The sequence below is a fragment of the Bacillus rossius genome, chromosome 5, assembly GCF_032445375.1.
Source record: "Bacillus rossius redtenbacheri isolate Brsri chromosome 5, Brsri_v3, whole genome shotgun sequence".
Classification (NCBI taxonomy): Eukaryota; Metazoa; Arthropoda; class Insecta; order Phasmatodea; family Bacillidae; genus Bacillus; species Bacillus rossius.
The window spans coordinates 30,537,165-30,563,477 of NC_086333.1; the positions used below are offsets into that span (position 1 = coordinate 30,537,165).

At 38.7% G+C, this 26,313-nt stretch overlaps 1 long non-coding RNA gene across 1 annotated transcript; it reads right to left on the minus strand.

Annotated features, from left to right (window-relative positions):
- Window positions 1–5,727: 5,727 nt before the first annotated feature.
- On the minus strand, window positions 5,728–8,749 carry LOC134531685 (uncharacterized). The gene is made up of 2 exons (XR_010075064.1): window positions 7,776–8,749; window positions 5,728–6,635 (listed from the first exon to the last, which is right to left on the minus strand). It is a non-coding gene; the product is annotated as an uncharacterized LOC134531685 (long non-coding RNA).
- Window positions 8,750–26,313: the final 17,564 nt, after the last annotated feature.

Genomic DNA, 26,313 nt, shown 5'->3' on the forward strand with positions numbered 1-26,313 from the left:
TTAATGCCGACGGACAGCAACAAGATCGCGCGCCCTGTTTTCCTTGCAGGCAATAGCTTCACCCGGCCATTACAGGACCTAAAAAAACCATTTTTTTTCTCCGTTTAAAACTGAAATATAAAAATCCAACTACAAGGTCCTAAACGCAAGATATGACGCTTTGTATTTAACTAAAAAAATAGTATTTATTAATAGTATTCTTTAAATTATTTAAATTCAAAAAAAGTACATATTTCAAAAACTTGCATTATATTAAAACGACTCCAGGAATCATACTAAGTATTGGCCGAACATCAGCCATGTACCAAATGAAAGCTGTAACATTTCTTAACAAAATATACTTTTCAGAATTTTTGTCTGGGCCGACACTTTTAATGCCGACGGACAGCAACAAGATCTCGCGCCCTGTTTTACTTGCAGGCAATAGCTTCACCCGCCCATTAAAGGACCTGAAAAAACCATTTTATTTCTCAGTTTAAAACTGAAATATAAAAATCCAACTACAAGGTCCTAAACGCAAGATATGATGCTTTGTAATTAACTAAAAAAATTGTATTTATTAATAGTATTCCTTAAATTATATAAGGTCAAGAAGGTACATATTTCAAAATCTTGCATTTTATAAAAACGACTCCAGGACTCATACCAAGTATTGGCCGAATATCGGCCATGTACCAAATGAAAGCTGTAACATTTCTTAACAAAATATACTAATCATAATTTTTGTCTGGGCCGACACTTTTAATGCCGACGGACAGCAACAAGATCGCGCGCCCAGTTTTCTTTGCAGGCAATAGATTTACCCGCCCATTACAGGCCCTGAAAAAACCATTTTATTTCTCCGTTTAAAACTGAAATATAAAAATACAACTACAAGGTCCTAAACGCAAGACATGACGCTTTGTATTAAACTAAAAAAAGAATATTTATTAATAGTATTCTAAAAATTATATAAGGTCAAAAAAGGTACATATTTAAAAAACTTGCATTTTATAAAAACGACTCCAGGACTCATACCAAGTATTGGCCGAACATAAGCCATGTAACAAATGAAAGCTGTAAAATTTCTTAACAAAATATACTAATTATAATTTTTGTCTGGGCCGACACTTTTAATGCCGACGGACAGCAACAAGATCGCGCGCCTAGTTTTCCTTGTAGGCAATAGATTTACCCGCCCATTACAGGCCCTGAAAAAACCATTTTATTTCTTCGATTAAAACTGAAATATAAAAATCCGACTACAAAACCCTAAACGCAAGATATGACGCTTTGTATTTAACTAAATAAATATTATTTATTAATAGTATTCTTTAAATTAAATAAGGTCAAAAAATATACATATTTCAAAAACGTGCATTATATTAAAACGACTCCAGGACTCATACCAAGTATTGGCCGAATACCAGCCATGTACCAAATGAAAGCTGTAACGTTTCTTAACAAAATATACTTTTCAGAATTTTTGTCTGGGCCGACACTTTTAATGCCGACGGACAGCAACAAGATCGCGCGCCCTGTTTTCCTTGCAGGCAATAGCTTCACCCGCCCATTACAGGACCTGAAAAAACCATTTTATTTCTCAGTTTAAAACTGAAATATACAAATCCAAATACAAGGTCCTAAACGCAAGATATGACGCTTTGTAATTAACTAAAAAAATAGTATTTATTTATAGTATTCCTTAAATTATATAAGGTCAAGAAGGTACATATTTCAAAAACTTGCATTTTATAAAAACGACTCCAGGACTCATACCAAGTATTGGCCGAATATCAGCCATGTACCAAATGAAAGCTATAACATTTCTTAACAAAATATACTAATCATAATTTTTTTCTGGGCCGACACTTTTAATGCCGACGGACAGCAACAAGATCGCGCGCCCTGTTTTCCTTGCAGGCAATAGCTTCACCCGGCCATTACAGGACCTAAAAAAACCATTTTATTTCTCCGTTTAAAACTGAAATATAAAAATCCAACTACAAGGTCCTAAACGCAAGATATGACGCTTTGTATTTAACTAAAAAAATAGTATTTATTAATAGTATTCTTTAAATTATTTAAATTAAAAAAAAGTACATATTTCAAAAACTTGCATTATATTAAAACGACTCCAGTACTCATACCAAGTATTGGCCGAACATCAGCCATATACCAAATGAATGCTGTCACCTTACTTAACAAAATATACTGTTCAGAATTTTTGTCTGGGCCGACACTTTTAATGCCGACGGACAGCAACAAGATCTTGCGCCCTTGTTATACTTGCAGGCAATAGCTTCACCCGCCCATTACAGGACCTGAAAAAACCATTTTATTTCTCAGTTTAAAACTGAAATATAAAAATCCAAATACAAGGTCCTAAACGCAAGATATGACGCTTTGTATTTAACAAAAAAATAGTATTTATTAATAGTATTCTTTAAATTATTTAAATACAAAAAAAGTACATATTTCAAAAACTTGCATTATATTAAAACGACTCCAGGACTCATACCAAGTATTGGCCGAACATCAGCCATGTACCAAATGAAAGCTGTAACGTTTCTTAACAAAATATACTTTTCAGAATTTTTGTCTGGGCCGACACTTTCAATGCCGACGGACAGCAACAAGATCTCGCGCCCTGTTTTACTTGCAGGCAATAGCTTCACCCGCCCATTACAGGACCTGAAAAAACCATTTTATTTCTCAGTTTAAAACTGAAATATAAAAATCCAAATACAAGGTCCTAAACGCAAGATATGACGCTTTGTAATTAACTAAAAAAATAGTATTTATTAATAGTATTCCTTAAATTATATAAGGTCAAGAAGGTACATATTTCAAAAACTTGCATTTTATAAAAACGACTCCAGGACTCATACCAAGTATTGGCCGAATATCAGCCATGTACCAAATGAAAGCTATAACATTTCTTAACAAAATATACTAATCATAATTTTTGTCTGGGCCGACACTTTTAATGCCGACGGACAGCAACAAGATCGCGCGCCCTGTTTTCCTTGCAGGCAATAGCTTCACCCGGCCATTACAGGACATAAAAAAACCATTTTATTTCTCCGTTTAAAACTGAAATATAAAAATCCAAATTCAAGGTCCTAAACGCAAGATATGACGCTTTGTATTTAACTAAAAAAATAGTATTTACTAATAGTTTTCTTTAAATTATTTAAATTCAAAAAAAGTACATATTTCAAAAACTTGCATTATATTAAAACGACTCCAGTACTCATACCAAGTATTGGCCGAACATCAGCCATATACCAAATGAAAGCTGTCACCTTACTAAACAAAATATACTGTTCAGAATTTTTGTCTGGGCCGACACTTTTAATGCCGACGGACAGCAACAAGATCGCGCGCCCTGTTTTCCTTGCAGGCAATAGCTTCACCCGGCCATTACAGGACCTAAAAAAACCATTTTTTTTCTCCGTTTAAAACTGAAATATAAAAATCCAACTACAAGGTCCTAAACGCAAGATATGACGCTTTGTATTTAACTAAAAAAATAGTATTTATTAATAGTATTCTTTAAATTATTTAAATTCAAAAAAAGTACATATTTCAAAAACTTGCATTATATTAAAACGACTCCAGGAATCATACTAAGTATTGGCCGAACATCAGCCATGTACCAAATGAAAGCTGTAACATTTCTTAACAAAATATACTTTTCAGAATTTTTGTCTGGGCCGACACTTTTAATGCCGACGGACAGCAACAAGATCTCGCGCCCTGTTTTACTTGCAGGCAATAGCTTCACCCGCCCATTAAAGGACCTGAAAAAACCATTTTATTTCTCAGTTTAAAACTGAAATATAAAAATCCAACTACAAGGTCCTAAACGCAAGATATGATGCTTTGTAATTAACTAAAAAAATTGTATTTATTAATAGTATTCCTTAAATTATATAAGGTCAAGAAGGTACATATTTCAAAATCTTGCATTTTATAAAAACGACTCCAGGACTCATACCAAGTATTGGCCGAATATCGGCCATGTACCAAATGAAAGCTGTAACATTTCTTAACAAAATATACTAATCATAATTTTTGTCTGGGCCGACACTTTTAATGCCGACGGACAGCAACAAGATCGCGCGCCCAGTTTTCTTTGCAGGCAATAGATTTACCCGCCCATTACAGGCCCTGAAAAAACCATTTTATTTCTCCGTTTAAAACTGAAATATAAAAATACAACTACAAGGTCCTAAACGCAAGACATGACGCTTTGTATTAAACTAAAAAAAGAATATTTATTAATAGTATTCTAAAAATTATATAAGGTCAAAAAAGGTACATATTTAAAAAACTTGCATTTTATAAAAACGACTCCAGGACTCATACCAAGTATTGGCCGAACATAAGCCATGTAACAAATGAAAGCTGTAAAATTTCTTAACAAAATATACTAATCATAATTTTTGTCTGGGCCGACACTTTTAATGCCGACGGACAGCAACAAGATCGCGCGCCTAGTTTTCCTTGTAGGCAATAGATTTACCCGCCCATTACAGGCCCTGAAAAAACCATTTTATTTCTTCGATTAAAACTGAAATATAAAAATCCGACTACAAAACCCTAAACGCAAGATATGACGCTTTGTATTTAACTAAATAAATATTATTTATTAATAGTATTCTTTAAATTAAATAAGGTCAAAAAATATACATATTTCAAAAACGTGCATTATATTAAAACGACTCCAGGACTCATACCAAGTATTGGCCGAATACCAGCCATGTACCAAATGAAAGCTGTAACGTTTCTTAACTAAATATACTTTTCAGAATTTTTGTCTGGGCCGACACTTTTAATGCCGACGGACAGCAACAAGATCGCGTGCCCTGTTTTTCTTGCAGGCAATAGCTTTACCCGCCCATTACAGGACCTGAAAAAAACCATTTTATTTCTCCGTTTAAAACTGAAATATAAAATTCCAACTACAAGGTCCTAAACGCAAGATATGACGCTTTGTATTTAACTAAAAAAATAGTATTTATTAATAGTATTCTTTAAAATATATAAGGTCAAAGAAGGTACATATTTCAAAAACTTGCATTTTATAAAAACGACTCCAGGACTCATACCAAGTATTGGCCGAATACCAGCCATGTACCAAATGAAAGCTGTAACGTTTCTTAACAAAATATACTTTTCAGAATTTTTGTCTGGGCCGACACTTTTAATGCCGACGGACAGCAACAAGATCTCGCGCCCTGTTTTACTTGCAGGCAATAGCTTCACCCGCCCATTACAGGACCTGAAAAAACCATTTTATTTCTCTGTTTAAAACTGAAATATAAAAATCCAACTACAAGGTCCTAAACGCAAGATATGGCGCTTTGTATTTAACTTAAATAATTGGTATTTATTCTAGTGTATAGGGTTTGCCCTGAGACACGCCTAGGTCCTACCTTAAACTGGCCCCTTTCCCACACACTTTAGCTTAGTTTAATTTAAGTTAGGAAAACATTTCAATTGTCATTCGAGTCAGGCTTTTCAGGGGGGTTTCTCCACGCTCCTGGCTGGCTTTAGACACACGTAGAAAAGGGATGATAGTCTAAGTTCTGTCATTTATACTCGATCCTAAAACCGGACGATTCGACGGCCGGCCTGGAAATAACTTCTCATACACTCCAGAGTTCACACATTTTTTAAGCATATTACCATGGTGTTCGCAATAATTGGGGTTAATTGTTTCAAAATAAAACAATAATATACCATGTCATGCACTTTTTTAATACACAGTATTTGAATAAATTTTCCCTAACACATAAACCATACACGCTGACGTCATGAGTTTCTCAAGGTAACCTAATTTGGTACGTCTCTGGAGTTATACTTAATTTATAACCCATTTGCAAGAAGTCAAATGAATCGGAAACACATTGTCGTATAAAATTAGTAAGTATTAATTATTATATCTGTGACATCTTAATTATGTTACTTAGATACAGTGTGCTATCTGTACAAGAGTAAAATTTAACATTAGAGGTATGACAATTCATAATATTGTAAGTTTAATTGTACTTTTTTAATAACTACCAAAATACATACAAATTATGCAGATTTTCCTAGTTATATCCACTAAGAACACGGATATTTAATCATATAGGTAATTCATTTATTATTTATAGGGGAGACATTGAAGCAAACATTTTCTTTCAATTATTATACATATATGTGTAAGTATGCATGTGTGTATATATATAAAGTCCACATTCGGCATTATCAATATGTATGTAATTGGGAAATTCATACATTGGAAGAATTTTTATAACTTGCAGGGTTATGCGGGATTGTGTAAAAAAATATGTACCTAACAATGAAAGGTGAGTATGTTAACATTTTCTAAATGAGGCTCAAAGATAAAGTTACGACACATTTTAAATTTACCTTTTTTGATTCAGGACCGTAGCTTATCAACTGTTCTGGTTCAGAAACTATCTTAATTATTACAAAGTACATCAGAATCCAGTGACGACCGGTGTATGAGCTGCAGCAGGGGAGTCAGTTTGCAAGCGCACTGACATTCACGACAAGCTTGATTCACCAATGCCCACAATGTCACAGAGGAGCCAGCGATTATCAACCAGTCGCAGCCACGCAGTGCGACGCTGCGTCTACTAGAAACAATTCTGAAGAGTTGGAATCTGCTGCATTCATTCGCTAGTCACCACAATAACAATACATTAGAATAATGTTGTTTATATACTATTGAGACCTTGCATGTGATGGTAACGGGCCAGCATCTCGTTACCTGTATTTAAGGGGCGAGAACATATCAATTAGTTCTGGAAAAAAAATTCCCAAGAATTATTAAAATAAAGTACATGAAAGATGCTGTTAATTGTACACCATACAAAGTACATGCTGCATTTCAACAAATGTGCTTGCATGGTTAACGTAACGTTATATCAATGAGTAAATAGAAAATTTTATTCGAAATTTAGTCATTAGCCAACCCCAAGTGTGAAAGATATTCAAGCAATTATTTGCAATGTTGCAAATATGTTTTAAAATGGTGCAATTTATGGCTTACTTTTTCAATTTTTCTTTGTAATGAAACAAGAAACAACTTGCAACGTCACAAAAGGCTCGCTCAGGAAGGAGGGTGCAACCTCTCTTTGGAACGATCCTCTTGTTCAATGTCAAATGAGCTACTTGTCACTTGCATTTGTTATTTTCCTAGTGTTAACTAAGAGGTTTCTTATATTTCAATGGTGGTATACACCACAACACTTTATATTTGTTCGGTACATTCGTATAAGGGAAACTGTAATTACATAATCCAGAGAACATAACATCACTTGGAAACCACACGTACTAAGTGTAAGGTTCTATCATATAGTTAAACAAGTTTGGCTGGCAACAAACACAACAAATTATAATCGGCATTAAACGCAACATTCCCAGTCCATTGACCATAGTTCGAGTGCTTATAGAAGTTCTATATGAAACCAAATAAAAATAATTCTGTAATACTACTGTTATTATTCTCAAATGTATAGAAATATGGTTGTTCCTTCTTGTAATGGTACAGAACACAAAGGTTTACAGAAATATTGTGTCACTTAACAAACATTTGTATTTTTACATATGAACCCCTAATTCGGTTCCAATTACAATTTATCTTAATCTGTTTTAGCACAATATTGAGCTTAAAATTTCTTATCCTAATTACACTTCTCAACTACCTATGCGGAAATCGGATCAAATTGTTTTCTAATAAATAAAAAATCGAATAAATAGATACTTCAGCCTACATAACACCATACAGTTTCTGCGAGAATATTTATTACGTACTCATAACACTTAAGAAAATGTTACACAAATCATTGCTTGATATTCATTCGTTCTTCTGTTCTGTCAACTGTGAACATAACGGGTGAATAATCGTGAAGTTATATATGTATCCTTTTGCGCACCTTTCTCTTTCACTGGCTAGCAATTTGTGACGTCACTCTGGAGATATTTTGCTAAAGTAGGCTATGTATACGGAAATATACGTTAATCTGAGTTTTACATTTTGTTAGAACGGCGGTTATCAACAAATGATGATTCTAATGGCAAATTTATTTCCATTCAAGTAAATAAATTAAGAAATTAGATACCTATAACTAATTTTATTGCCTCATTTATTACAAAATAAGTTTTTTTCTGTATTTTGTTTTGTCTCCGCCCAATTTAGGTTTCGAATGGACGAAAGCTACGATATCATTTAATTTTGACAATCTTTTTTTATATAGCCTGAAGTGATTTTATTATTTATTTCAGTGTAATACATTCACAACACAAGTTTGGCTAAATAATGTTAAACTTTTGTAGCAGTGACACCAGTTAACTGTTGTTTGCCACAACCGTAATAAATTATTTTGTGCACTATATATTGTGTACTATATATTGTACTAACAAAATACTAGGCAGGAAAATAATAACGCGGTAGTTTAGATACGGAAAAAAAATCATTTCGCTGGTTAGTACAACCTCATCCGAAAAAAAAGCATTTATTTCAAAAATCAAGATTATATAATTAAAAATATGTCACTCTTGTAATATTAATATTGATTATTTAAAAATGTTGCATGGTTATTAATCGTTTCACAAAGCTTAAATATTTAAATTTTTCAAAAATTCGTACTTTTTATTCTGCAGTTTTAAATGCAAAATCTGCCACTCCTCTTCCCGGAACTTACCTAACACAATCTTTACTTCTCTACCTGCAGATTGTTATCCCTATTTCAAGTAATGCTATTTTTCTAGAGAAGGTTCTCCATTAAGAACATTTAATGGTTTTTTGAATAACACCTATCCCGAAGAACGCCGTTAAGTATTTTTAATGTGGCTAACGTAACTTACCCAAACATTTACACCAATATACAGTATTTTAAATGAATATTGTATACAACCAATCATTCAAATAATTGAACAGTGTTCGAAATTAAATTACCTTATCCCTCCAGCCATTCACACGATTAAACAATGTTTTAAATTAAGCTAACAAAACTTAACCAACCATCCAAATGACTTAAAAGTATTTTAAAAGTAGCTAACGTAATACAAAATACAAAACCAATGGTAAAATACCGGTAATCTACCTCAATTATCTCAACAACTATTAGCAGAATCATCACACATAATTAAAGAATCTCCAAAAACATTTATAAGAATTTTATGTAAATATTTTCATAAGTGCTTAAACTATGAAAAATTGCCAAAATAAATAGCCAAACAATAAAGCACGAATATAAAAAATTTGAATTTATATTTCGCCGTTTTTTGTTAGTTCTATCAACATAACATGACATCAATTAATAATATAATTAAATGAAAATATTTGGTTTGCGTTTACAACCGAAAATTTGGGACACGTTACAATTGTTCCGAAGTTAATGCAAGTTATTTTAATAACGCAAGTAAGCGTATCAGATATATTAATTCATGTAACAATATGAGCTAAATTTATTTTCTAAATGAAACGTATAAACATTAATACTAATAGTTCAGTTTATAATAAACTTGCATCTGTATGTATCCTACATAAAAATTTGTGACAAGGTTATAATTCAGAAATTCATTAAAAAATAAAACACTTATTGAAATGCTGTGCCTTTGTTTAAATAAACTTTACTCAGCTGTCAAAGTTGAGGCCTACACAAACAAAAAAATCATTTTCTCAAGATCAGTTGCTATAAAAACTTATTTTGACCATTCATATAACCCTACCTCCCTTACTTCGTGCAATAATCTTTGCTAAAATTAGTCTTTGTTTGCACAATAACACTCAGTTCTGACACGTTATAGTTTTAAAAGAGATGGTTATTTATTATTTAATTCATTTTTGTTGTTTAAGTGTTATTTGGGTAACTATATTACACACAGTCTAGCAGTTTGTCAATTCATATCATCAAACTACCATTCAAACCCGCGCTCGTCGGCAGTATCACCAACGAAAAGTATGCGCGCAGAACGTGAAAATATTCGTCCGCGGATCGGGCAGGCCTGTACACTTAGGCCATTCGATTTTTCGCAGTAATCACTCGACAGTGCACCAACTCATACGCCTCACTGAAGAGATAACAAGCGCCTTCAACGTAAAAGATTATGTAGTTGCGACGTTTTTAGACGTAGAAAAAGCCTTCGACAGAGTTTATCACGCGGGGCTAATCTATACAAACTATATCAAACTAATTTCCTGGTCTGCTATACCAAGCTAGTCGCGTCCTACCTAGAAGACAGAACGTTTACAGTATCAACTTAAAGAACTATGTCTGACATCAAACAAATAAGAGCAGGCGTACCACAGGGCAGTATTCTAGGCCCTGTTCTATTTAACATATATAGCCTTCTAGAGATTTGCCACGCCCCGAACACCGCCTAGTGAAGTTAGGCTGCTATGTGCTATGCAAACGACACGTTTCTGTATAGCAGATCATACACACTTCACCTAGCCACTACCAGACTGCATTAGCTTAGATTAAATTAGGCTAGGAAAAAAAACGGATGCATTAGCTGTGTGCTAGCAATGGTGTACGACCTGGCTTAGCAAAGTGAACACAACGATGTCCGAAGCTATTGTGTTTACTCGCGGAAATCTTCCACCTGTAGAACACAGGCCATAAATACGTTTGTTTGGCGAACAAATCCCACACAAGGACGTCGTAAAATATCTAGGCGTCCACATGGACAGGAAGCTTCTCTGGCACCATCATATAGATAATAGATGCCTAGAGAATTCAAGCTGAGGTTAGACTAAGTTCACTATATCCAGTAATGAGCAGGCGATGTGGAGGCACAGTAACGAACGGTTTACTGTGCTCTACAAAACACTGATTCACCCTATTATTACGTACGCAGCCCCAGTCTGGGCAACCACTGCGAAAACACATTTATTAAAGCTGCAGCGAATTCAGAATAAATGTATTCGAATAGCTACAGACGCTCCAATGTATTACCCTACAGAAGCCTTGCATTGTGAAACGGACACGGAAACTTTGCAAGACTTTTACATTCGAACCCCAGAAACATTTTACGATAAATGCGTAAATAGTTAAAACCCACATGTTTTATCGCTCGGAAATTTTGATCCGGACGTAAGACAAAAATATAAGCGGCCGAAATCGCTCCTTGCCCACCGGCCGCCATAGTCGCGCGTGATTGGCCGCGCAGACTGCCGGCCAATGCGCGCGGAGCGAAAAAGCACAGTTCTTGCAATCCTAAGCTGGCAGCTCATAGTATTAAGTATTATTAAGTATAATATGGTTCTAATTGACATACAACGCCCAACACCGACGCAGCCCTCCCTGTAGGTCCTTCCGTGTAGGCGAAAAATACTGTCGTGTTTCGGCCCAGCAGGGCTCGAATTATCGTCTGATTTTCCACTTTTTTGGTCTCCTGAGACCTTGAATGGCGAAGCGCCCAAGAATAATCCCATACACATGTACACATTCATACTGATATTTCTAGTTTAAGAATGTGTGCTGGCTGGCATCATGGCGGGAACACGGACCAAACAGTCCAAGCTCACCACCTTCGCTTAGTAGTGCTTTTTTACTCTGTCCAACTCTTCTTCCAGAACAACCCTTCTGTTCCCGTAACCAACCTGCTTGTTAATTAATACATTAATTTTGCATCCAGCATGAATGAGCCCAGGGTTTTCCCTCTGTCAATAGAGGCTTCACCTGGGCCCACCTTATCTAGTGTTAGTCTAGAGTAGTCAGTGAGGGGAGTTTGTCATGGCACTTAATGGTGGCCATGGCTGACCAATTCCCTCCTAGCACATGATGCATGTGACCTCTCCTGCATGGCTAACCCCTGCATGATTAGAGCGTATAGGCTTCGGCCTGAGACGGACCTAGGTCTCTCCCTAACCCAGACCCTCCCAAATACATTTGGTTTTAGTTAGGTTAAGAAAAAAAAGGAAACGCACAAAGCATCTAAGTAATCCATAAAACTTATTTTACTCTTAGCAGTATTTATACTTATTTCACTTAAAAATTTTAATTTTGCCATCACATGTATTCACCAAAATAAAGAAAATAATTATTTCCTCATTAATGGAGCACTATGATCCAATTGTATCTGTAGGAGACTTTAGGGATAATACTTTAGAAAAACAATGAAACTACATATTTTGATTATCATGTATGAATAAAATGTTAGGTATCTGTTACATAACAACACTGATTGACAGCATTTTGACTCATACTCTAGCTCCTATTTTTAGAGTTAAAAGTTATTTTATCTAATTATCGTTAGCTTTAATTGCAATAGCAAAGTTAAGTCTTCGAATAGGCAGCAATAGAAGTTTTCCCGTTTTCAAATAGAATAACAGTGAAGTATCGCAATGGCAGAAAATGTATTATACACCTGAACCACGTCCTTAAGGATGGCACCTTGGCGCTACGACTCTCGTCTTACCAGCAACAAAGCGTGTTGCATGTTTTGTTCTCACTACGTGGAACAATACCAAGTTGTCATAAATAAGAGCACAACGCTTTGGTAGTGTAACGTTTTACACGCAACTTTTTGTCAAATTTGTATTATTATAATATTCTCGTTCCTTTCCCATTATCGACTTGAAAAATCGGCTTCCACTGATCTTCTCAGGGCCGACGATACAACAGCGACTTCCGCCGAATTGTCCGCGAGTTGGTATTCACTATATTCCCAACAAAGAGCTCCTGTATTGGAAACCTCCAGGGCGTGACTGACTGCCTCTACGCCCTCCCCGCAGGCACACAGCCCGGGCGGGCGCCCCGGCTCCAGAGTGCCTGCAGCTGTCGCCCCCGGTTCTTGTTGCGAGGCGAGCACCCCGAGTCGTCCACGAAACAAAGCTTTCAATCTGTGAAAAATTTGCCCAAAGCTGAATTTTTGCACAGTGGTAGAGCCTACTATGCTTAATAACATACCGAAAGTTTACTGCTGTAGACCTTGTACGTATCACCGAAAACGTGCAGTTAAGTCCTAGATGGCAGCGACTTACAGCAGTTCATTAAAATGATTCGCGTATACGCAGTTATTAACGTAGACTCTCCGTAAATGCATCCAAATAATCTAGAAACACCATTTTACACATTTATGTTAAAACATTTTCAAAATGTTAATACTAAAGGTACGATATTAATCGATGAAGTAATAAGAAGTGTCTTTTATTCACAACGAAAGAATTAAAAACACGATTAACATAAAGATATATGGTCCGCCGTAATAATCCCTTTTACAAACGTTGTTGCATATTTTTAAAGCTTTAAAATGGTATATTGGTTAATTCTCTGACTCAATTGACCGGGCCTCTGAAAGGTTCCGAGCGTCGTAGTGTGTATCCTACCGTGTGGGTACTTAAGTCGCTCGGGTTGGAACAAATTTTGGTCTTAGGAAACAAAGTTTTTTAACATATGGAAAATTACATAAAACCTGAAATTTTGTACAGCAGCAGTATCAATATTTCTTAGTAACATATCAAAAGTTTACCGCTGCAAACCCTGTGCGTTGTACCAAAATCGTGCAGTTAAGGCCTATGTTACAATTTCTTGCATTGACCCACAAAAATAAATTTTGTAAATGCAATTTCTATAGTATAATCTCATAATGAAGCCCAAAATGTTCTAGGAACTTAACTTCAATTGTTAAAAACAAACACATTTATAAAGATTAAATATATTTTCATTAAATAGGTAGTAGATTTCATTTCACTCCTTCTTTGTATCAATACAAAATAGTGATAATTCAATAAAATTGATTCAATTTTATTCATAAAAGTATGCAATCATTTCATCAATATTTTGTTATGACGTCACGTTAAACTATCGTCCATAAACCGACTTTACAGACAACCAATTTTTTTTTTAATTTAAGAAAATAAAAATACAATTACATAAACATGAAAGGCCCCACGTAAAATTCATTTAAACCAACGAAGTTGCATATTTTTTAAGCTTTAACAAATGGTATATTGCTTAAGAGTGTGACTCCATTGATCTGCCCGCTGGCGCTGAAGCGTTCCGAGCGGCGTAATGTGTAGGCCTATTCTACTGCGGGAGGTGCTGAAGTCACTTGGGCTGCGGTGAATTTAGCTCTTAGGAAACTAACACTTTTAATATAAAAAAAACATAAACGCTGAATTTATTTAGTAGAGTTAGAATCAACGTTCTGTAGTAACATATCAACAGTTTATCGCCCCATACCTTGTGCATCACTCAGAAAACTAGCGGTTATGTCCTAAATCTTAGCTCCTTGTTGCGCTCTACAAATATGAATTCTACAAACGTTTTTATTATTGTATCTTCTCAGTTATCAAATAAAATTAGTTTTCAAAATCTTTTATACTTTTGAAAGTTTAGAAGTGTGTATATATATATATATATATATATATATATATATATATATATATATATATATATATATTAATTCCTGCGATTTTGTAAAAAAAAACATTTCGCAAAATTTTGTTGATACAACTTTCTTATTTTGCATTATATTTTTTACAAAATCGCAGGAATTAATATATATATATAATGCAAAATAAGAAAGTTGTATCAACAAAATTTTGCGAAATGTTTTTTTTTACAAAATCGCAGGAATTAATATATATATATATAAACTACAGGAACTTGAAAGTCTTTTAAATTAAGTTTCTTGATATTTATTAGTTTTTAAATGGTATATATTTAGTTGTCTACAATAACCTATTGGGTCGCTAGAGCCGTTAGAGCGTCGCAATGTGTACTGCTCTAGGCTTCATGCTAAAGTCGTTTGTGTTGGAGTGTTTTAGTCACAGGCAACAAAGATATTAAAAATAAAGATAAAAATCGCTAGTAAATTCCTCCAATTAACTAATGTAAGTAGATGCAAAAGTTTATTTGATTTTATTTCAATACATCAGAATGAAAATATTTACCTAAGATAAAAACCACAAACCTTTATGGGCGCTATGAAAACTGTAAATGTTTTGTTTCTAATAGACCATGAAGCCTGGATAAAAAATAGATTACGTTACTGAAGTAATAGAATAAGACAATAACTATCATATATTTATTTGTTGATTAGTATTGGTATTAATTTTAAATTCTTTACTTAGTTTTTCTAATCTGGTTTTTCAGTCTTTACTAAAGCATTTTTTTTTAAGTTTACGAACTGAAAACATGCTCTCAAATATTGATATTGTGCCTCATCTCCAATGTGACGTCATGCGTCCGATGCCTAGAGTTATTACTTTAAAGTTCATTAGTGTTTCGATTTTCCCATTTCAAACAGATTTAGTCAAATAAAAAATAAAAGCTTAAATCGTTCTTTATGAGAAGGAAAGCTTTCCCAATTTTTTTTAGATATTTGTATACATAATTGTTAAACTTGGTATTTTTGGGTGTTCCTGTTGACAAGTTCTAACAAAATTGTTTATTGCAACTTTATGGAGCCATCATAACTTAAGAAAAAATATAAGATTATTATCTTATTTGCGATAATTTAACTGATTTTTTGTTAAATCGAATAAACGTAACATATCTGCAGCAATCCCTAAACTAAATCTTCGGAACTTTGAAACATGGCCATGAAGGTCGCGTGCAACGCTCGTCGCGCCGGCTTGCTGCGACCAAAGCACCGCCGCAGGACGGCACACACGCCGACCCTTGTTTTGTATGTAAATCATACTTTTATTTCAATGAATGTTTAAAAAAAAAACATAATCAATAACGTTATCGACTTTGTTTCAACTTTTTATTCAACATTGAATTTTTTTTAACGTGATCGTGTTGAATAGTGTTTCTGGATTATTTTTATGCACTTACAGAGAGTCTACGTTATTAACTGCGTAAACGGGAATCATTTTAATGGACTGCTGTAAGACTCTAACTTCTAGGACTTAACTGCACGTTTTCGGTGATACGCATAAGGTCTACAACGGTAAACTTCAGGTATGTTATTAAGCATAGTCAACTCTAACAATTGGCAGAAATTCAGCTATGGACAAATTTTTCACAGATTTGTGCTTCTTTTGTATTTCCTAGACAAGGGCCTGGGCAGGGCGACACACCCCGCGCATGCCGTGAGTAAACGCTACGGTTACTCATCAACTCCCCTTCGGTGAACTGCCCGCCTTAGGTGATTCCCAAAGGACGCAGGGCACTCCCGGCCGACAGCACGCGCGAGCGAAGCTAGCGAATGTACGCCCGACGACAAGAAGGCAGAGGCTATAGGGATGTTAGCTTCCCGGGTGTAGCCAAGTCGGGTGACTATAAGTTTATAGATGAGTTGACACTTTTATAGCCTGAGCGTCTTAGCAGAAAGGAAACCTTTCTTTATACTTTGAAAGGTCGGGTCGTTGCGCTCGTCATAAACCCTTGGAGCAGCTCCACAACACGTCCTCTTCCGATGGCAGCGCAGATTGAAAATTTTCCACCCCTTGCAGTATTAGTAAGACATATCAAAAACTTATATACAATAATTAAGTATGCAATAAATAATAAAATCTATAATAGTGGTTCAAATATAATGAAATAAATAAAAATATCAACATATTTGTCGGGTGAAGCTATTGCCTGCAAGGAAAACAGGGCGTAAGAACTTGTTGAGGACCGTCGGCATTAAAAGTGTCGGCCCAGTAAAAAATTATGATAGGAATATTTTGTTAAGAAAGATTTCAGCATTCATTTGATACATGGCTGATGTTCGACCAATACTTGCTATCAGTCCTAGACTCGTTATCATATAATGCCAGTTTTTGAAATATGTACCTTGTTAGACCTTAAATATATAAAAATAATACTTTTAAGAATACTAATTTAATTAGTTAAATAACAAGCCTTACACATTTAGTTTAGGATCCCGTAGTTGGAATTTTTTATTTCAGTTTCTGAACGGAGAAATAAAATGGTTTTTTCAGGTCCTGTAATGGGCGGGTGAAGCTATTGCCTGCAAGTAAAACTGGGCGCGCGATCTTGTTGCTGTCCGTCGGCATTAAAACTGTCGGCCCAGACAAAAATTCTGAACAGTATATTATGTTAAGTAAGGTGACAGCTTTCATTTGGTATATGGCTGATGTTCGGCCAATACTTGGTATGAGTACTGGAGTCGTTTTAATATAATGCAAGTATTTGAAATATGTACCTTATTTGACCTTAAATAATTTTAATAATACTATTAACAAATACTAAGTTTTTAAATTAAATACAAAGCGCCATATCTTGCGTTAAGGACCTTGTAGGTGGATTTTTATATTTCAGTTTTAAACAGAGAAATAAAATGGTTTTTTCAGGTCCTGTAATGGGCGCATGAAGCTATTGCCTGCAAGTAAAACTGGGCGCGCGATCTTGTTGCTGTCCGTCGGCATTAAAAGTGTCGGCCCAGACAAAAATTCTGAACAATATAATTTGTTAAGTAAGGTGACAGCTTACATTTGGTATATGGCTGATGTTCGGCCAATACTTGGTATGAGTACTGGAGTCGTTTTAATATAATGCAAGTTTTTGAAATATGTACTTTGTTTTACCTTAAATAACTTTAAATAATGTTTTTAAAAATACAATTTTTTTAGTTTAAATAAAAAGCCTCACATATTGTGTTTAGGACCTCGTTGTTGGATTTTCATTTTTCACATTTTAACAGAGAAGTAAAATGGTTTTTTCAAGGCCTGTAATGGGCGGGTGAAGCTATTGCCTGCAAGGAAAACTGGGCGCGCGATCTTGTTGCTGTCCGTCGGCATTAAAAGTGTCGGCCCAGACAAAAATTCTGAACAGTATATTTTGTTAAGTAAGGTGACAGCTTTAATTTGGTATATGGCTGATGTTCGGCCACTACTTGGTATGAGTACTGGTGTAGTTTTAATATAATGCAAGTTTTTGAAATATGTACCTTTTTTGACCTTAAATAATTTTAATAATACTATTAACAAATACTAAGTTTTTAAATTGAATACAAAGCGCCATATCTTGCGTTTAGGACCTTGTAGGTGGATTTTTATATTTCAGTTTAAAACAGAGATATAAAATGGTTTTTTCAGGTCCTGTAATGGGCGCGTGAAGCTATTGCCTGCAAGTAAGACTGGGCGCGCGATCTTGTTGCTGTCCGTCGGCATTAAAAGTGTCGGCCGAGACAAAAATTCTGAACAGTATATTTTGTTAAGTAAGGTGACAGCTTTCAGTTGGTATATGGCTGATGTTCGGCCAATACTTGGTATGAGTCCTGGAGTCGTTTTAATATAATGCAAGTTTTTGAAATATGTACTTTGTTTTACCTTAAATAACTTTAAATAATGTTTTTAAAAATACAAATTTTTTAGTTTAAATAAAAAGCCTCACATCTTGTGTTTAGGACCTCGTTGTTGGATTTTCATTTTTCACATTTTAACAGAGAAGTAAAATGGGTTTTTCAAGGCCTGTAATGGGCGGGTGAAGCTATTGCCTGCAAGTAAAACTGGGCGCGCGATCTTGTTGCTGTCCGTCGGCATTAAAAGTGTCGGCCCAGACAAAAATTCTGAACAGTATATTTTGTTAAGTAAGGTGACAGCTTTCAGTTGTTATATGGCTGATGTTCGGCCAATACATGATATGAGTACTGGAGTAGTTTTAATATAATGCCATTTTCTGAAATATGAACTTTGTTTGACCTTAAATAATTTTAAAAAATGTTTTTTTAATTAGAATTTTTTTAGGTTAAATAAAAATCCTTATATCTTGTGTTTAGGACCTCGTTGTTGAATTTTCATATTTCACTTTTTAACGGAGAAGTAAAATGGTTTTTTCAAGGCCTGTAATGGGCGGGTGAAGCTATTGCCTGCAAGTGAAACTGGGCGCGCGATCTTGTTGCTGTCCGTCGGCATTAAAAGTGTCGGCCCAGACAAAAATTCTGAACAGTATATTTTTTTAAGTAAGGTGACTGCTTTCATTTGGTATATGGCTGATGTTCGGCCAATACTTGGTATGAGTCCTGGAGTCGTTTTAATATAATGTTAGTTTTTGAAATATGTACTTTGTTTTACCTTAAATAACTTTAAATAATGTTTTAAAAATACAAATTTTTTAGTTTAAATAAAAAGCCTCACATCTTGTGTTTAGGACCTCGTTGTTGGATTTCCATTTTTCACATTTTAACAGAGAAGTAAAATGGTTTTTTCAAGGCCTGTAATGGGCGGGTGAAGCTATTGCCTGCAAGTAAAACTGGGCGCGCGATCTAGTTGCTGTCCGTCGGCATTAAAAGTGTCGGCCCAGACAAAAATTCTGAACAGTATATTTTGTTAAGTAAGGTGACAACTTTCAGTTGGTATATGGCTGATGTTCGGCCAATACATGGTATGAGTCCTGGAGTCGTTATAATATAATGCCATTTTCTGAAATATGAACTTTGTTTGACCTTAAATAATTTTAAAAAATGTTTTTAAATTACAAATTTTTTAGGTTAAATAAAAAGCCTTATATCTTGTGCTTAGGACCTCGTTGTTGAATTTTCATATTTCACTTTTTAACGGAGAAGTAAAATGGTTTTTTCAAGGCCTGTAATGGGCGGGTGAAGCTATTGCCTGCAAGTGAAACTGGGCGCGCGATCTTGTTGCTGTCCGTCGGCATTAAAAGTGTCGGCCCAGACAAAAATTCTGAACAGTATATTTTTTTAAGTAAGGTGACAGCTTTCATTTGGTATATGGCTGATGTTCGGCCAATACTTGGTATGAGTCCTGGAGTAGTTTTAATATAATGCAAGTTTTTGAAATATGTACCTTTTTTGACCTTAAATAATTTTAATAATACTATTAACAAATACTAAGTTTTTAAATTAAATACAAAGCGCCATATCTTGCGTTTAGGACCTTGTAGGTGGATTTTTATATTTCAGTTTAAAACAGAGAAATAAAATGGTTTTTTCAGGTCCTGTAATGGGCGCGTGAAGCTATTGCCTGCAAGTAAAACTGGGCGCGCGATCTTGTTGCTGTCCGTCGGCATTAAAAGTGTCGGCCCAGACAAAAATTCTGAACAGTATATTTTGTTAAGTAAGGTGACAGCTTTCAGTTGGTATATGGTTGATGTTCGGCCAATACTTGGTATGAGTCCTGGAGTCGTTTTAATATAATGCAAGTTTTTGAAATATGTACTTTGTTTTACCTTAAATAACTTTAAATAATGTTTTTAAAAATACAAATTTTTTAGATTAAATAAAAAGCCTCACATCTTGTGTTTAGGACCTCGTTGTTGGATTTTCATTTTTCACATTTTAACAGAGAAGTAAAATGGGTTTTTCAAGGCCTGTAATGGGCGGGTGAAGCTATTGCCTGCAAGTAAAACTGGGCGCGCGATCTAGTTGCTGTCCGTCGGCATTAAAAGTGTCGGCCCAGACAAAAATTCTGAACAGTATATTTTGTTAAGTAAGGTGACAACTTTCAGTTGGTATATGGCTGATGTTCGGCCAATACATGGTATGAGTCCTGGAGTCGTTATAATATAATGCCATTTTCTGAAATATGAACTTTGTTTGACCTTAATTAATTTTAAAAAATGTTTTTAAATTACAAATTTTTTGGTTAAATAAAAAGCCTTATATCTTGTACTTAGGACCTCGTTGTTGAATTTTCATATTTCACTTTTTAACGGAGAAGTAAAATGGTTTTTTCAAGGCCTGTAATGGGCGGGTGAAGCTATTGCCTGCAAGTGAAACTGGGCGCGCGATCTTGTTGCTGTCCGTCGGCATTAAAAGTGTCGGCCCAGACTAACATTCTGATGAGTATATTTTGTTAATTAAGGTGACAGCTTTCATTTGGTACATGGCTGATGTTCGGCCAATACATGGTATGAGTCCTGGAGACGTTTATATATAAAGAAATTTGTAAAATATATGGGCTGTGTTTATCTTGATATTTCAACAATTTAAGTTTTTTATTGTTTAAAACTTTTTTTGTTAATATTATGGTACATATTTGTTGTTATGTTGTATATTTCATACATTTTTCTTTCTTTTATATGCTTTTATTTTCGTTAAATTATGTTAAAAAAGTGATGTTTTCAGCGTGTGTAGTAGAATTCCCTCCCATACAGTATGGCGCCATGTTTTGCTGTTGCTGTCCAGCGCATTTACTTGACCACGGTTAACTTGAGCAGGGGTGTTAGGATTTGAATTATTGTGTTTATCTTTGTTTGTTTATATGTGGTTGGTAACAGTGGCGCACTGGGCAAGAAAAGAAAGTAGTTAATAGTATGGCGGCTGTATGTTGTTGTATAATAAAGGAAGAGAAGTAAAGATTAAGTTTGCTTTAATTATGATCACCTTTAAAGGACAACTTTATCAGGGCGCACATGGGGAGTTAATTACAAAATGGTTTTGGAGAGTGGCTATGATAACCATGAATGAAATCGGTGCAGACAATGGTTAAAGGCTCCCTGTGGGATGCACGTCCGTCCCGGTCCGTGAGTCATTCGGTACTGGCGTTTGGCCCTGGTGCGAGTCCGCGTCCTCTCGCGCGAAGGTTTATAAAAGTTCTGTTATTCGTAAATTATTATATTAATAAAAGATTGTAAGTGGCTCTAAATTCACACATTAAATAATGACAATTAACCTTATACATAGACACGTTTTAGAAATTGGATTTAACAAGTTTACATTAATTAAGTTTGAATAATGTTAGTCACACTGGAGACTGTTCGTCGCTTGATGACTGCTCCAGTGCCGAATGATACATAAAAATTTGGGGCAGTTATAATTAAGTCACATACTCCTTTATTTAAAAAGGCTGAAGGCCGCAAGGGGAGCACTCACAAATGTATTAATAAAAATCCACACGTGAGTGGCCCAGGCACTCCTACGTCGCACTTCCTTTGCACTGGGTTTTTAATTAAAAATGGAGTTATCATTAATTTACGTTGAATTTACAATGTACAGAAATCGTGAATGTACAGAAATCGTGGTATCTGGTTGATTAGGGCATTGGCTTTAATTCTACCTTTGCTTCGCGGTGCTCACCTGACTCGGGTGGGCCATGGCTAGGGGTGCATTCCGTTAGCGGGGCCGGATACTGGCTGTTGCAGGTCGGGCTTTAGGGTTGCCTTCGGTCGGATGACGTCAACCCCCCCCCCCCCCCTCTTTGAGAAGCCCGACCTTGCGCCGCTAGTGACCCCGCCACATGGGGGCACCTCTAGCTTCGGCAGCAGCTCCATCCAGGTGGTGCTCGCGGTGGCCGCAGCTGGTAGGCTCTGCGCTCCGGCCCCAGATCGTCCCACGTCGAACACCCGGGTGCTGGCCTGTTGGCGTGGTCCCTCGGCGCCTGGTACATCGTGGATGGGTACAGCCTCCTCTCCCATTCTGGTATGCAGGGCGGGTTTGGAGTAGAGTCCTCGTCCTCGTCGTCCAGTTCCGTCATCATGGGGGTGGTGTCGGCGTGGTCGTTCTACGGTTGTGCCCTAAGGACCTCCCCGGATACGTTCTCGGGGGATGATAGTGCTCCAAGTGCGGCTGCGGTGTCTCGCAGCGTGCGGTGGTGGCCAGGGTGCCGGCCGGCAGGGGCTGCGGCGACCAAGGCCCGGCGGTTCGCGACAGGTGGGCAGTAAGTGCGGGCGGCGCTCGGCACGGCCCGCTCAGCCTTGCCGACATCTGGGCGCTTCGCGGCCCGTCGTGACAGACGGATGACAGTTGTCAAAGTCCGGGTGACGGTCACGTGCGGTGGTGGGGCGGTCGGGCGTCCAAGTGCCGTGGCGTCGACCTGCATTGCGTCAGGCGGATGCAGGGAACTCAGGCAACCCAGTAGCCACGGTGACGTCACGATGCGGCGTCCCAATGGTGCCGACTTGCGGCATGCGCGTGGCGTCTCGGGTGTTCTTGGTGTCGCATCGGGTGGTACCGAAAACGGCGTCGGCGTCGCGTGCATCTGTCTCGTTTTGGCGGGCTCAGCCCACTGTGCCTCGAAGCAAGGCGGGCACCGCAGAGCAAATCCAGGCGGCGAGGCCTCGCTCAGGCGTCTCGGCGTCAGGGCCCTGGGCATTGCATCGTACAGCGTCCCGTTTGTGACTGCGCACTCATGTGGCAGTGACGACGGCAGCATGTCGTTGAAGCCAGGCGGTGGCGACGATGTGGCGCGACATGTCGGTGTCGAGTCTGGCGGCGTCTGTGATGAGTCGTGTGACGGAGACGATGCAGGTTGCATCGGAATGGACCTTCGCGGCACTGTGACGGCGGTCAGGTGCGGTGGCGAGGCCATCCCAGTGTCGGGAGGTGTATCCGACACGAGGCGGGTTTGGGACGGCGTGGCAGACTGCGGTGGGATGGTCGGCGTCGTGCGTCGTTCGGTTGGCTTCGGCGGGTCAAGCGTCATCACAGTCAGGATGAGTGGTGTCAGGTCTGCGAGAGGTGCTGAGACTGGTGGCTCTGAGCCAGGAGGCGGCGGGAGTGGTATTGCAGGCGTCAGGGTGACGAGCTTCGGTGTCGAGACGGTAGGATTCCTTGGTACGTAATGCGTCGGCGTGAGTGGTGTCAGGTCGACGAAACATGGTCTTGCTGGTGGCTGTGTTTTCGGACGTGTGTCGGGAGACGTCAGGTCCACGAGAGATGCTGAGGCTGGTGGCTCTGGGACAGGAAGTGGCGGGAGCGGGATTGCTGGCGTCAGGTTGATGAGCATCGGCATCGGGACGGTAGGCGTCGCGCGTCGGATACATTGCACGTTGACGTCGTACCGACCATGGCCTCTAAGCCCATGCTCCGCACTGTCAGTACCGGATCCCATTTTCGGAGCGCACCCCTAGCCCAGCCGGAATGAGTCAAACAAGTGCCCCGGGCGTGACCTCAATAAACTCGAATAAACTTCAGGACACAAGACCCCGGCTACTCGATTTCATAAAACAATCAATGAATGAGACACTAGAACAATAGTAATTATTCATAAGCATTAAGCAAGTGCGTCGTATGTAATCCGTGCGAGCAACGCATGCACAGAGTGGGCAACGAACCTCATTACCAGTCGCCGCGGCCACTGGCCTTAATTACAGTGCTCGTAAACTGGATCAAGTCAGGTTAGGAGAAATTCAACCTAAACTATTTACACGGAGACAATATGTCACTATATTGACAGTCGCTAACTTGGTATGACATATCAAATTATTAAATAATACAAAACAGCTGTTAAGCCTTAAGCACCCAATTACCAGGTGCTAGATTTTATTTAAGCTCCTTGAATGTGTTTTTTGTTATATTTCAACCAATGAATATAATATAAGTTTTTGGCGCCGTCTCACAAGGTAAGTGAAAGTTCCCCCCCTAGGTGGCCATGTTCGGCAGTTTCGAACCACTCCGCGCCGGGTCAAGACTTGTTCGTCCGTCAGCAGCCTTCATGTTTGTTCTGCGATCGCCGATCACTCCTTCTGTAAGTAATGTAATCACGTAACCATCTTATTCGCTGCTGCTCACGTCAACTCGGCATGTATTCCGCGAAACCGGGCCTATCCCGACCGTCTTTTTAATGATTCCGCACCGCGTCGCGGATCACGCCATTTATGGTACTGGCCGACTCCAGCTACAGTGTTTTTAGTTAATTCGCCGCACATATGCCTGTCGGCTCCAACATCATGTAAATGTTACAGTTAATTTAGGGTCACACTCGTCGAGCCCTCCCAGACTCGTTAACTCTCGGCGCTGGCCGTTTCCAGCAAACTTTAATCAAGTTCCCGCGAGACTGCCGGGGTAAAATCCAAGGGTGGTTGTAGTGTTGTGTTTTGTTTTAAAGTGTAAATGTAATACGGTGTAGATGCCGCACAGCACATTAGCGCGGTTTGTGGAGCGACTTTGTACCACGTAGTGTACTTTTAGGGCTTACAAAGTACCCACGTGTACCACCGGAAAGTACATGAATTAAACACAGTTTATATTAAACTGTGTTGTCTACCGTCATTCTGCACCCTTCTGTCCTCCACACGGCCGAGCGCCGCAACTCAGGATATTTTTCAATCCGCGTACCTGGCGGGGCACGCGGGGGCAGAGAACCCACGACCCACCATCAACGGCCTAGTATCGCACTAGCCTGGCACCCTTCGGACTTCAGCAGCACCACGACGCCTGTAGCACCCAACAGGTACCTCCCGGACCTTAATCAGAGGTCGGGTGACGGCAACGTGACGGTGTGTATGTCGTCGGGACGTGCTTTAGTGATACTGGAGTCTGTGGTGTACGTGAGGAGTCGTTTTGATGCGGTGCGGATGTCGTTCCGGCAACGGAAGGCGTATGTGGTATGTCATGCGTCGGCGTGAATGGTGTCAGGATGTCGTGAAGCGTCGCGGCGTATCGTAGGGGAGGAATTTTAGCGTTGCTGCCGGATACTGCACCTGGGTGGCTCACTGGGCAGTACATCGCGCGCACGTGAATGTGAAGGACTCGCGCCGCAAAGTCCCTTCACGCTCGCTGGTACAGCCACGATGCCATAGGCCGGCTCATTCGTCACAGTGGTAACCCATGCTACTTCCTCCGGGACACACGCGGCTCCACACATCATTACCCCGTATATGCCATACTCTTCACAATAGCAGCACTCGTACCCAGTGGCGGTCCTGCCATATAAGTACCAACTCGGGCAGGGTTGGTAACACCCTATGCATTCGTCCGCATACATCTCTACGCACTTGGTGCTCCTGTTATGGTGCGTGTTCCGTTGTGTCAATTCGTTTTTTCATTCGTGGCGTTGTACGCGCGGAAAGTCTGCGCGCGGGTTCGCGCTCGCCGGTTGGGCAGGTGCCCGGATAGCCGCACAAAGCGGAGGCCAAGAATGGCCGCGGTGCAGGCGGGGGTACGGATGGGCATGCGAAGCGACGGGCGAGAGCCCCAGACAGTCGCACAAAGCGGAGGACGGAAACGGGCGTGGTGGAGGAGGGGTGTGGAGGGGTGCGGATGGTGACATCGGTGGTCCGCGTCACGCGCTGGGCCGGAATGTTCGATGGGAGAGGGGGGGTGTTGGAGCCCCTTTGTTTCCTCGCCTCGTCGCGCCGGCCTGTCTGACCCTAATCCCCTTTTCCTACGTAAGATGGCCGTCCCATGTCCGCATTGTGGCCGGAGAAAAAAATGAACAGATAGATAGCTAAAAAAAAGTTTTTCATGAGAGTTTTCTGTAACGAACGTGAAGAAAATCTTGAGTTTTCTGTCTTCATCCCACGCAGTGGGTGTCATATAACGTCGCCCGGGTTCTCGTGTTCGAGCTCCGGCGTAGTTCCTAGCGGGAAGGCTGGTTCTTTACGGAAAACAATTCCGAGAGGGCGCCAGGCTAACTCGGTGGTTAACCACGAGGTGGTTCGGTGGGTACGAATGCCCCCGCGTGGCCCACTAGGAACGGCGCGGTGGTCGTGGTGTTAGGGA